This window comes from Callithrix jacchus, chromosome 10 (assembly GCF_049354715.1).
Source record: "Callithrix jacchus isolate 240 chromosome 10, calJac240_pri, whole genome shotgun sequence".
Taxonomy (NCBI): Eukaryota; Metazoa; Chordata; class Mammalia; order Primates; family Cebidae; genus Callithrix; species Callithrix jacchus.
The window spans coordinates 842,283-854,574 of NC_133511.1; positions in this window are offsets into that span (position 1 = coordinate 842,283).

Consider the following 12,292-nt stretch of genomic DNA (forward strand, 5'->3'; position numbering starts at 1 on the left):
GTAAAATACCGAAATTCTAATTTTACGCGAATCGAAAAAAAACTAAATCATATCTAGGCGCCCCAAAGTTAAAAGAAAATGGCTGTGAATATAGTGTGTTAGAAGAAAATATACAATGTCTTATTCTACTCTGTTTTGGAGTATATACACCAACTCAGTATGCTCTCTCATATAAAATACGGAAATTCTACTTTTACCTGAATCGAAAAACTCTAAATATTATCTTGGCACTCAAATGTTAATAACAAAATTTCTCTGAATATAATTTGTCAGAAAAAATATACAATTTCCTATTTTACTCTGTTTTGGAGTATATGAACCAACTGAATATGCTCTCTCACGTAAAATACAGAATTTCTATATTTAAGCGAATCGAAATAAATCTAAATATCATTTAGGCACCCAAATGTTAATAGAGAAATTGCTCTGAATATAATCTGTAAGAATAAATATACGATGCCCATTTTACTCAGTTTTGGAGTGTATACACCAACTGCATATGCTCTCTCATGTAAAATACAGAAATTCTTTATTAAAGCGAATCGAAAAAAATCTAAATATTATCTAGAAACCCCAATGTTAAAAGCAAAATTGCTCTAAATAAAATCTGTCAGAAAAAATATACAATGCTCTCTTCTATTCTGTTTTGTAGTATAAACACCAACTCAATATGCTCTGTCATGTAAAATACAGAATTTCTAATTCTACCCGAATCGAAAAAAATCTAAAAAAAATATACAATGCCTTTTTCGACTCTGCTTTGTAGTATATACACCTAATTAATATGGTCTCTCATGTAAAATACAGAAATTATAATTTTACGTGAATCGAAAAAAATCTAAATATAATCTAGGCACCCCAATGTTGAAAGCAAAATTGCTCAGAATATTATCTGTCAAAAAATATATACAATGCCCTTTTCTACTTAGTTTTGTAGTATATATACCAACTCAATATGCTCTCTCATGTGAAATACAAAAATTCTAATTTTACCAGAATCGAACAAATCCAAATATTATCTAGGCACTGCAATGTTAAAAGCAAAATTGCTCTGAATATAATCTGTCAGAAAAAATATACAATGCTCTCTTCTATTCTGTTTTGTAGTATAAACACCAACTCAATATGCTCTGTCATGTAAAATACAGAAATTCTAATTCTACCCGAATCGAAAAAAATCTAAATATTATCTAGGCACCCCAATCTTAAAAGCAAAATTGCTCTGAATATAGTCTGGCAGAACAAATATACAATGCCCTTTTCTACTCTGTTTTGTAGTATATACACCAACTCAGTATGCTCTCCCATGTAAAATACCGAATTTCTAATTTTACGCGAATCAAAAAAAAATGTAAACAATATCTAGGCGCCCCAAAGTTAATAGAAAATGTCCATGAATATAGTCTGTTGGAAAAAATATACAATGCCTTATTTTCTCTGTTTTGGAATATATATACCAACTCAGTATGCTCTCTCATGTAAAATACTGAAATTCAAATATTAAGTGAATCGAAAAAATCTAAATATTATCTAGGCACCCCAATGTTAAAAGCAAAATTGCTCTGAATATAATCTGTCAGAAAAAATATACAATTCTTTTTCTACTCAGTTTTGGAATATATACACCAACTCCATATGCTCTCTCATGTAAAATACAGAAATTCTATATTAAAGCGAATCGAAAAAAATCTAAACGTTATCTAGGCACCCCAATCTTAAAAGCAAAATTCCTCTGAATATAATCTGTCAGAGAAAATATATAATGCTTTCTTCTACTCTGTTTAGTACAATATACACCAACTAAATATGCTCTCTCATGTAAAATACACAACTTCTAATTTAACCCGAAATGAAAAAATCAAAATATAACCTAGGCACCCCAATGTTAAAAACAAAATTGCTCTGAATATAATCTGTCAGAAAAAAATATATAATGCACTATTGTACTCTGTTTTGAAGTATATACAGCAACTCAGTATGCTCTCTCTTACGTAAAATACCAAAATTCAAATTTTACGTGAATCGAAAATAATCTAAATATTATATATGCACCCCAATGTTAAAAACAAAATTTCTCTGAATATAATCTGGCAGAAAAAATATACAATGCCCTATACTACTCTGTTTTTGAGTATATACACCAAGTCTACCTTCTATCTCATGTAAAATAAAGTAATTCTATATTTAATTGAATCGAAAATAATTTAAATATTATCTCGGCACCCCAATGTTAAAAGCAAAATTGCTCTGAATATAATTTGTAAGAAAAAATATACAATTCCCTTTTCTAGTTTGTTTTGGGGTGTATACACCAAATCAATATGCTCTCTCATGTAAAATACCGAAATTCTAATTTTACGCGAATCGAAATAAATCTAAATATTATCTTGGCACCCCAAAGTAAAAAGATAATGGCTCTGAATATAGTCTGTTATAAAAAATATACAATGCATGATTCTACTATATTTTGGAGAATATACACAAACACAGTATGCTCTCTCGTGTAAAATACAGAAATTCTAATTTTACCCGAATCGAAAAAATCTAATTATAATCTAGGCACCCCAATGTTAAAAACAAAATTGCTCTGAATACAATCTGTGAGAAAAAATACACAATGCCCTAATCTACTCTGTTTTTGAGTATATACACAAACTCTACCTGCTCTCTCATGTAAAATACAGAAATTCTATATTTAAGCGAATCGAAAAAAATCTAAATGTTATCTAGGCACCCCAATGTTAAGAGCAAAATTGCTCTGAATATACTCTGTCATAAAAAAATACAATGCCGTATTCTACTCTGTATTGGAGTATATACACCAACTCAGTATTCTCTCTTATGTAAAATACTGAAATTGTAATTTTACGCGAATCAAAAAAAATTTAAATAATATCTAGGCACCCCAAACTTAAAAGAAAATGACTCTGAATATAGTATGTTAGAGAATATATACAATGCCCTATTCTACTCTGTTTTGGAGTATATACAGCAACTCAGTATGCTCTCTCATATAAAATACCGAAATTCTAATTTCACGTGAATCAAAAAAAATCTAAATATTATCTAGGCACCTGAATGTTAAAAGAAAATTGCTCTGCATATAACGTGTCAGAAAAAATATACAATGCCCTTTTCTACTCTGTTTTGTAGTATATACACCAACTCAATAATCTCTCCCATGTAAAATACAAAGATTCTCTATTTAAGCGAATCGAAAAAAAACTAAATATTATCTAGGCACCACAATGTTAAGAAAAAAATTGCTCTGAATATAATCTGTCAGAAAAAATATACAATGTTCTATTCTACTCTGTTTTGGAATATATACACCAACTTTATATGCTCTCTCAAGTAAAATAGAGAAACTCCATATTTAAGCGAATTGAAATAAATCTAAATATTATCTAGGGACCACAATGTTAAAAGCAACCTTGCTCTGAATATAATCTGTCAGAAAAAAATACAATGCCCTTTTCTACTCTGTTTTGTACTATATACACCAACTCAATATGCTCTCTTATGTAAAATACTGAAATTCTAATTCTACCCGAATCCAAAAAATCTAAATATTATCTAGGCAACCCAATGTTAAAAGCAACATTGCTCTGAATATAATCTGTCAGAAAAAAATATACAATGTTCCATTCTACTCTGTTTTGGAGTATATACACCAACTCAATATGCTCTCTGATGTAAAATACAGAAATTCTATATTTAAGCGTATTGAAAAAAATCTAAATATTATCTAGGCACCCCTTGTTAAAAACAAAATTGCTCTGAATATAATCTGTCATAAAAAATATACAATACCCTATTCTACTCTGTTTTGGAGTATATACACCAACTGCATATTCTCTCTCATGTAAATTACAGAAATTCTAAATTTAAGCGTATCGAAAAAAATCTAAATATTATCTAGGCACCACAATGTTAAAAGCAAAATTGCTCTGAATATAATCTGTCAGAGAAAATACAAAATGCCATTTTCTACTCTGTGTTGGACTATATACACCAACTCCATATGCTCTCTCATGTAAAATACAGAAATTCTATATTTAAGCGAATCGAATAAACTCTAAATATTATCTAGGCACCCCAATGTTAAAAGCAAATTTGCTCTGAATACAGTGTGTCAGAAAAAATATAAGATGCCCTTTTCTACTCTGTTTTGTAGTACATACACCAACTCAATATGCTCTTTCATGTAAAATACCAAATTCTAATTTTATGCAAATCGAAAAAAAATCTAAATAATATCGAGGCGCCCCAAAGTTAAAAGAAAATAGCTCTGAATATAGTCTTTTTTAAAAAATATACAATGCCTTATTCTACTGTGTTTTGGAGTATATACACCAACTCAGTGTGCTCTCTCATGTAAAATAAAGAAATTCTAATTTCAAACGAATCTAAAAAATCTAAATATTATCTAGGCAACCCAATGTTAAAAACAACATTGTTCTGAATATAATCTGTCAGAAAAAATGTACAATGCCGTATTCTACTCTATTTTGGAGTATATACACCAACTCCATATGCTCTGTCATGTAAAATACAGAAATTCTATATATATGCGAATCGAAATAAATCTAAATATTATGTAGGCACTCCAATGTGAAAAACAAAACTGCTCTGAATATAATGTGTCAGAAAAAATATGTAATGCCCTATTCTACTCTGTTTTGGTGTATATACACCAACTCCATATGCTCTCTCATGTAAAATAACGAAATTCTAAATTTACTGGTTCGAAAAAAATCTAAACATTATTAGGCACCCGAATATTAAAAGCAAAATTGCTCTGAATATAATCTGTCAGAATAAATATACAATGCCCTTTTCTACTCTGTTTTGTAGTATAAACACCAACTCAATATGCTCTGTCATGTAAAATACAGAAATTTGAATTCCACCGGAATCGAAAAAATGTAATTATTATCTAGGCACTTCAATATTAAAACCAAAATTGCTCTGAATATAATCTGTCAAAAAAAATAGACAATGCCCTTTTCTACTCTGTTTTAAAGTATATACACCAACTTCATATGCTCTCTCATGTAAAATACAGAAATTCTAATTCTACCCGAAACGAAATTATCTAAATATTATCTAGGCACCACAATGTTAAGAAAAAAATCGCTCTGAATATAATCTGTCAGAAAAAATATACAATGCCCTATTCTACTCTGTTTTGGAGTATATGCACCACCTCAGTATGCTCTCTCATATAAAATACCAAAATTCTAATTTTACGTTAATCCAAAAAAATCTAAATATTATGTATGCACCCCAACGGTAACAGCAAAATTGCTCTTAATATATTCTGTCAAAGAAAATATGTAATGCCCTATTGTACTCTGTTTTGGAGTATATACACCAACTCAGTATGCTCTCTCATGTAAGATACCGAAATTCTAATTTTACGTGAATCAAAAAAAATCTAAATATTATCTAGGCACCCCAAAGCTAAAAGCAAAATTTCTCTGAATGTAATCTTTCAGAAAAAAACTACAATGCCCTATTTTATTCTTTTTTGGTGTATATACACCAACTCAATATGCTCTGACATGTAAAATAGTGAAATTACAATTTTACGTGAATCAAAAAAAATATAAATAATATCTAGGCGCTTCAAAGTTAAAAGAAAATGGCTCGGAATATATTCTGTTAGAAAAAATATACAATGCCTTATTCTACTCTTTTTAAAATTATATACAAAAACTCAGTATGCTGTCTCAGGTTAAATACCAAAATTCTAAATTTACGTGAACCAAAAAAAAATCTAACTATTCTCTAGGCACCCCAATGTTAAAACTAAAATTGCTCTGAATATAATCTTTCAGAGAAAATATTCAATGACTTATTCTACGCTGTTTTGGAGTACATACACCAACTCTGTATGCTCTCTCATTTAAAATACCAAAATTCTAATTGTACGTGAATCAAAAAAAAAAATCTAAATAATATCTAGGCACTTAAAAGTTAAAAGAAAATGGCTGTGAATACAGTCTCTTAGAAAAAACATAGAATGCCTTATTCTACTCTGTTTTGGAGTATATACACCAACTCCATATGCTCTCTCAAGTAAAATACAGAAATTCTATATTTAAGCGAATCGAAAAAAATCTAAATATTATCTAGGCACCCCAATGTTAAAAGCAAAATTTCTCTCAATATAATCTGTCAGAAAAATTATACAGTGCCCTTTTGTACTCTGTTTTGGAGTACATACACCAACTCAATATTCTCTCTCATGTAAAATAACGAAATTCTAATTTTATGCGAATTGAAATAAATCTAAATAATATCTAGGCACTTAAAAGTTAAAAAAAATGGCTCTGAATATAATCTGTCAGAAAAAATATACAATGCCCTATTCTACTCAGTTTTTGTGTATATACACCAACTCTACCTTCTATCTCATGTAAAATAAAGTAATTCGATATTTAATCGAATCGAAAATAATTTAAATATTATCTCGGCACCCCAATGTTAAAAGCAAAATTTCTCTGAATATAATTTGCAAGAAAAAATATACAATGCTTTTTTCTACTCTGTTTTGGGGTGTATACACCAAATCAATATGCTCTGTCATGTAAAATACCGAAATTCTAATTTTACGCGAATCGAAATAAATCTAAATATTAACTAGGCGTCCCAAAGTAAAAAGATAATAGCTCTGAATATAGTCTGTTAGAAAAAATATACAATGCCTGATTCTTCTATGTTTTGGAGTATATACACCAACACAGTATGCTCTCTCGTGTAAAATACAGAAATTCTAATTTTACCTGAATCGAAAATATCTAATTATTATCTAGGCACCCCAATGTTAAAAACAAAATTGCTCTGAATACAATCTGTCAGAAAAAATATACAATGCCCTATTCTACTCTGTTTTTGAGTATATACACCAACTCTACCTGCTCTCTCATGTAAAATACAGAAATTCTATATTTAAGCAAATCGAAAAAAAATCTAAATGTTATCTAGGTACCCCAATGTTAAAAGCAAAATTGCTCTGAATATCATCTGTCAGAAAAAAATACAATGCCATATTCTCCTCTTTATTGAAGTATATACACCAACTCAGTATTCTCTCTCATGTAAAATACCAAAATTGGAATTCTACACGAATCGAATAAAATCTAAATAATATCTAGACGCCCCAAACTTAAAAGAAAATGGCTCTGAATATAGTCTGTTAGAAAAAATATACAATGCCTTATTCTACTCTGTTTTGGAGAATATACACCAACTCAATATGCTCTATCATGTAAAATACAGAAATTCTAATTTTACCGAAATCGAAAAAATCTAAATATTATTTAGTCAACCTAATGTTATAAACAAAATTGCTCTTAATATAATCTGTCAGAAAAAATATAGAATGCCCTATTCTACTCTGTTTTGCAGTATATACACCGACTCCATATGCTCTTTCATCTAAAATACAGAAATTCTATATTTAAGCGAATCGAAAAATATCTAAATATTATCTAGGCACCCCAATGCTAAAAGCAAAATTGCTCTGAATATAATCTGTCTGAAAAAATATACAATGCCCTTTTCTACTTTGTTTTGAAGTATATACACCAACTCAATATGCTCTCTCATGTAAAATACAGAAATCCTAACTTTACCCGAATCAAAATAATCTAAATATTATCTAGGCACCCCAATGTTAAAAACAAAATTGCTCTGAATATAATCTATCAGAGAAAATATAAAATGCCCTATTCTACTCTGTTTTGGAGTATACAAACCAACTCAGTATGCTCTTTCATGTGAAATACCGAAATTCTAAATTTACGTGAATCGAAAAATATCTAAATATTATCTAGGCACCCCAATGTTAAAAGCAATATTGCTCTGAATATAATATGTCAGAAAAAATATTCAATGCCCGATTCTACTCTGTTTTGGAGTATATACACCAACTCCATATGCTCTCTCAAGTAAAATACAGAAATTCTATTTTTAAGCGAATCGAAAAATATCTAAATATTATCTAGGCACCCCAATGTTAAGAGCAAAATTGCTCTGAATATAATCTGTCAGAGAAAATACACAATGCCATTTTCTACTCTGTTTTGTATTATATATACCAACTGAGTATGCTCTCTCATGTAAAATACAGAAATTCTATTTTTAGTGAATCGAAAAAAATGTAAATATTATCTAGACACCGGAATGTTAAAAGCAAAATTCCTCTGAATATAATCTGTCAGAAAAAATATACAATGCCCTTTTCTACTCTGTTTTTAATATATGAACGAACTCAATATTTTCTCTCATGTAAAATACAGAAATTCTAATTTTACCCGATTCGAAATAATCAAAATATTATGTAGGCACCCCAATGTTAAAAACAAAATTTCTCTGAATATAATCTGTCAGAAAAAATATACAATGACCTATTCTACTCTGTTTTGGAGTATATACACGAACTCCATATGCTCTCTCATGTAAAATACAGAAATTCTATATTTAAACGAATCGAAAAATATCTAAACGTTATCTAGGCCCCCCAATCTTAAAAGCAAAATTGCTCTGAATATAATCTGTCAGAAAAAATATACAACGCTTTTTTGTACTCTGTGTTGTAGAATATACACCAACACAATATGCTCTCTCATGTGAAATACACAACTTCTAATTTTACCCGAATCGAAAAAATCAAAATATTATATAGGCACCCCAATGTTAAAAACAAAATTGCTCTGAATATAATCTCTGAGAAAAAATATGTAATGCACTACTGTACTCTGTTTTAAAGTATATACAGCAACTCAGTATGCTCTCTCACGTGAAATACCGAAATTCAAATTTTACGTGAATCTAAAAATATCTAAATGTTATATATGCACCCCAATGTTAAAAACAAAATTTCTCTGAATATAATCTGGAAGAAAAAATATACAATGCCCTATTCTACTCTGTTTTTGAGTATATACACCAACTCTACCTTCTATCTCATGTAAAATAAAGTAATTCTATATTTAATCGAATCGAAAATAATTTAAATATTATCTAGGCACCCCAATGTTAAAAGCAAAATTGCTCTGAATATAATTTGTAAGAAAAAATATACAATGCCCTTTTCTGTTCTGTTTTGGGGTGTATACACCTAATCAATATGCTCTCTCAGGTAAAATACTGAAATTCTAATTTTACGCGAATTGAAATAAATCTAAATAATATCTAGGCGCCCCAAAGTTAAAAGAAAATGGCTCTGAATATAATCTGTGAGAAAATATATACAATGATTTATTCTACTCTGTTATGGAGTATATACACCAACTCAGTATGCTCTCTCATGTAAAATTGAGAAATTCTAATTTTACCTGAATCGAAAAAAATTAAATATTATCTAGGAACCCCAATGTTAAAAACAAAATTTCTCTGAATATAATCTGTCAGAAAAAATATACAATGCCCTATTCTCTGTTATGTAGTATATACTCCAACTCAACTCAATATGCTCTCTCATGTAAAATACAGAAAATCTAATTTTACCCGAATTTAAAATATCTAAATATCATCTACGCCCCCCAATGTTAAAAACAAAATTGCTCTGAATATATTCTGTCACAAAAAATATACAATGCCCTATTCTACTCTGTTTTGGAGTATATACATTAACTCAGTATGCAGTCTCACATGAAAAATACAGAAATTCTAACTTTACCCGAATTGAAAAAATCAAAATATTATCTATGCACCCCAATGCTAAAAGCAAAATTGATCTGAATATAATCTGTCAGAAAAAATATACAATGCCCTATTCTACTCTTTTTTGGAGTATATACACCAACTCCATATGCTCTCTCATGTAAATTACAGAAATTCTATATTTATGAGAATCGAAAAAAACCTAAATAATATCTAGGCACCCCAATGTTAAAAACAAAATTACTCTGAATATAATCTGTCAGAAAAAATATACAATGCCCTATTCTATTCTGTTTTGGAGTATATACACCAACTTTATATGCTCTCTCATGTAAAATACAGAAAATCGAATTTTACCCAAATCGAAAATAATCTAAATAATATCTATGCGCCCCAAAGTTAAAAGAAAATGGCTCTGACCATAGTCTGTTAGAAAAAATAAACAATGCCTTATTCTACTCTGTTTTGGAGTAAATACACCAACTCAGTATGCTCTCTCATGTAAAATTCCGAAATTCTAATTTTACGTGAATCGATAAAAAATCTAAATATTTTCTAGGCAACCAAATGTTAAAAGCAAAATTGCTCTGAATATAATCTGTCCGAAAAAATATACAATTTCCTTTTCTACTTTGTTTTGGGGTATATACACCAACTCAATATGCTCTCTCATATAAAATACCGAAATTCTAATTTTATGTGAATCGAAAAAAATCTAAATAATATCTATGCGCTCCAAAGTAAAAAGAAAATGGCTCTGAATATAGTCTGTTAGAAAAAATATACAACGCCTTATTCTACTCTGTTTTAAAGTATATACACCAACTCACTATGCTCTCTCACGTAAAATACAGAAATTCTAATTTTACGTGAATTGAAAAAAATCTCAATATTATCTAGGCACCCCAAAGATAAAAAAAAAATTGCTCTGAATATAATCTGTCAGAAATAATATACAATGCCCTGTTCTTCTCTGTTTTGGAGTATATACACCAACTCAATATGCTCTCTCATGTAAAAAACAGAAATTCTAATTTTACCCAAATCAAAAAAATTTAAATATTATCTAGGCTCTCCAATGTTAAAAGCAAAATTGCTCTGAATATAATCTGTGGAAAAAATATACAATGCCCCTTTCTACTCTTTTTTGTAGTACATACACCAATTCAATATGCTCTCTCATGTAAAATAACGAAATCCTATTTTTACACGATTCGAAAAAAATCTAAATAATATCTAGGTGCACTAATGTTAAACGAAAATGCCTCAGAATATAGTCTGTTAGAAAAAATATACAATGCCTTATTCTACTCTCTTTTGGAGTATATAAACGAACTCAGTATGCTCTGTCATGTAAAATATAGAAATTCTAATTTTACCCAAATTGAAAAAATCTAAATATTATCTAGGACCCCAGTGTTAAAAACAAAATTTTTCTGAATACATTCTGTTAAAAAAAATATACAAGGCACTATTCAACTCTGTTTTGGAGTATATAAACCAACTCAGTATGCTCTCTCATGTAAAATACCGAAATTCCAATTTTACGTGAATCGAAAAAAGTCTAAATATTATCTAGGCACTCCAATGTTAAAAGCAAAATTGCTCTGAATATATTCTGTCAGAAAAAATATACAATGCACTTTTCTACTCTATTTTGGAGTGTATACACCAACTCAATATGCTCTCTCATGTAAAATACCGAAATTCTAATTTTATGAGAATGGAAAAATTCTAAATATCTAAGCGCCCGAAAGTTAAAAGAAAATAGCTCTAAATATAGTCTGTTAGGAAAACATACAATGCCTAATTCTACTCCGTTTTGGAATATATACACCAACTCAGTATGCTCTCTCATGTAAAATACAGGAATTTGAATTTTACCCGAATCGAAAAAATTGAAATATTATCTAGGCACCCCAATGTTAAAAACAAAATTGCTCTGAATATAATCTGTCAAAAAAATATACAATGCCTTTTTCTACTCTGATTTGAAGTATGTAAACCAACTATATATATGCTCTCTCATGTAAAATACGGAAATTCTAATTTTACACGAATAGAAAAAAATCTAAATAATAACTAGGCGCCGAAAAGTTAAAAGAAAATGCCTCTGAATATAGTCGGTTAGAAAAAATATAGAATGCCTTATTCTACTCTGTTTTGGAGTATATACACCAACTCAGTATGCTCTCTCATGTAAAATAGAAAAATTCTATATTTGAGCAAATCGAAAAATATCTCAATATTATCTATGCACCCCAATGTTGAAAGCATAAGTGCTCTGAATATAATTGGTCAAAAAAAATATACATGTTCTTTTATACTCTGTTTTGTAATAGATACACCAACAAAATATGCTCTCTCATGTAAAATACAGAAATTGTAATTTTACCAGAATCGAAAGAGCAAAATTTATCTAGGCACCCCAATGTTGAAAACAAAATTGCTCTGAATCTAATCTGTCAGAAAAAAATATACAGCCCTATTCTACTCGGTCTTGGAGTATATACACCAACTCAGTATTTTCTCTCATGTAAAATACCGAAATTCTCATTTTACATGAATCGAAATAATTCTAAATCTTATCTAGGCACCCCAATGTTAAAAACAAAAT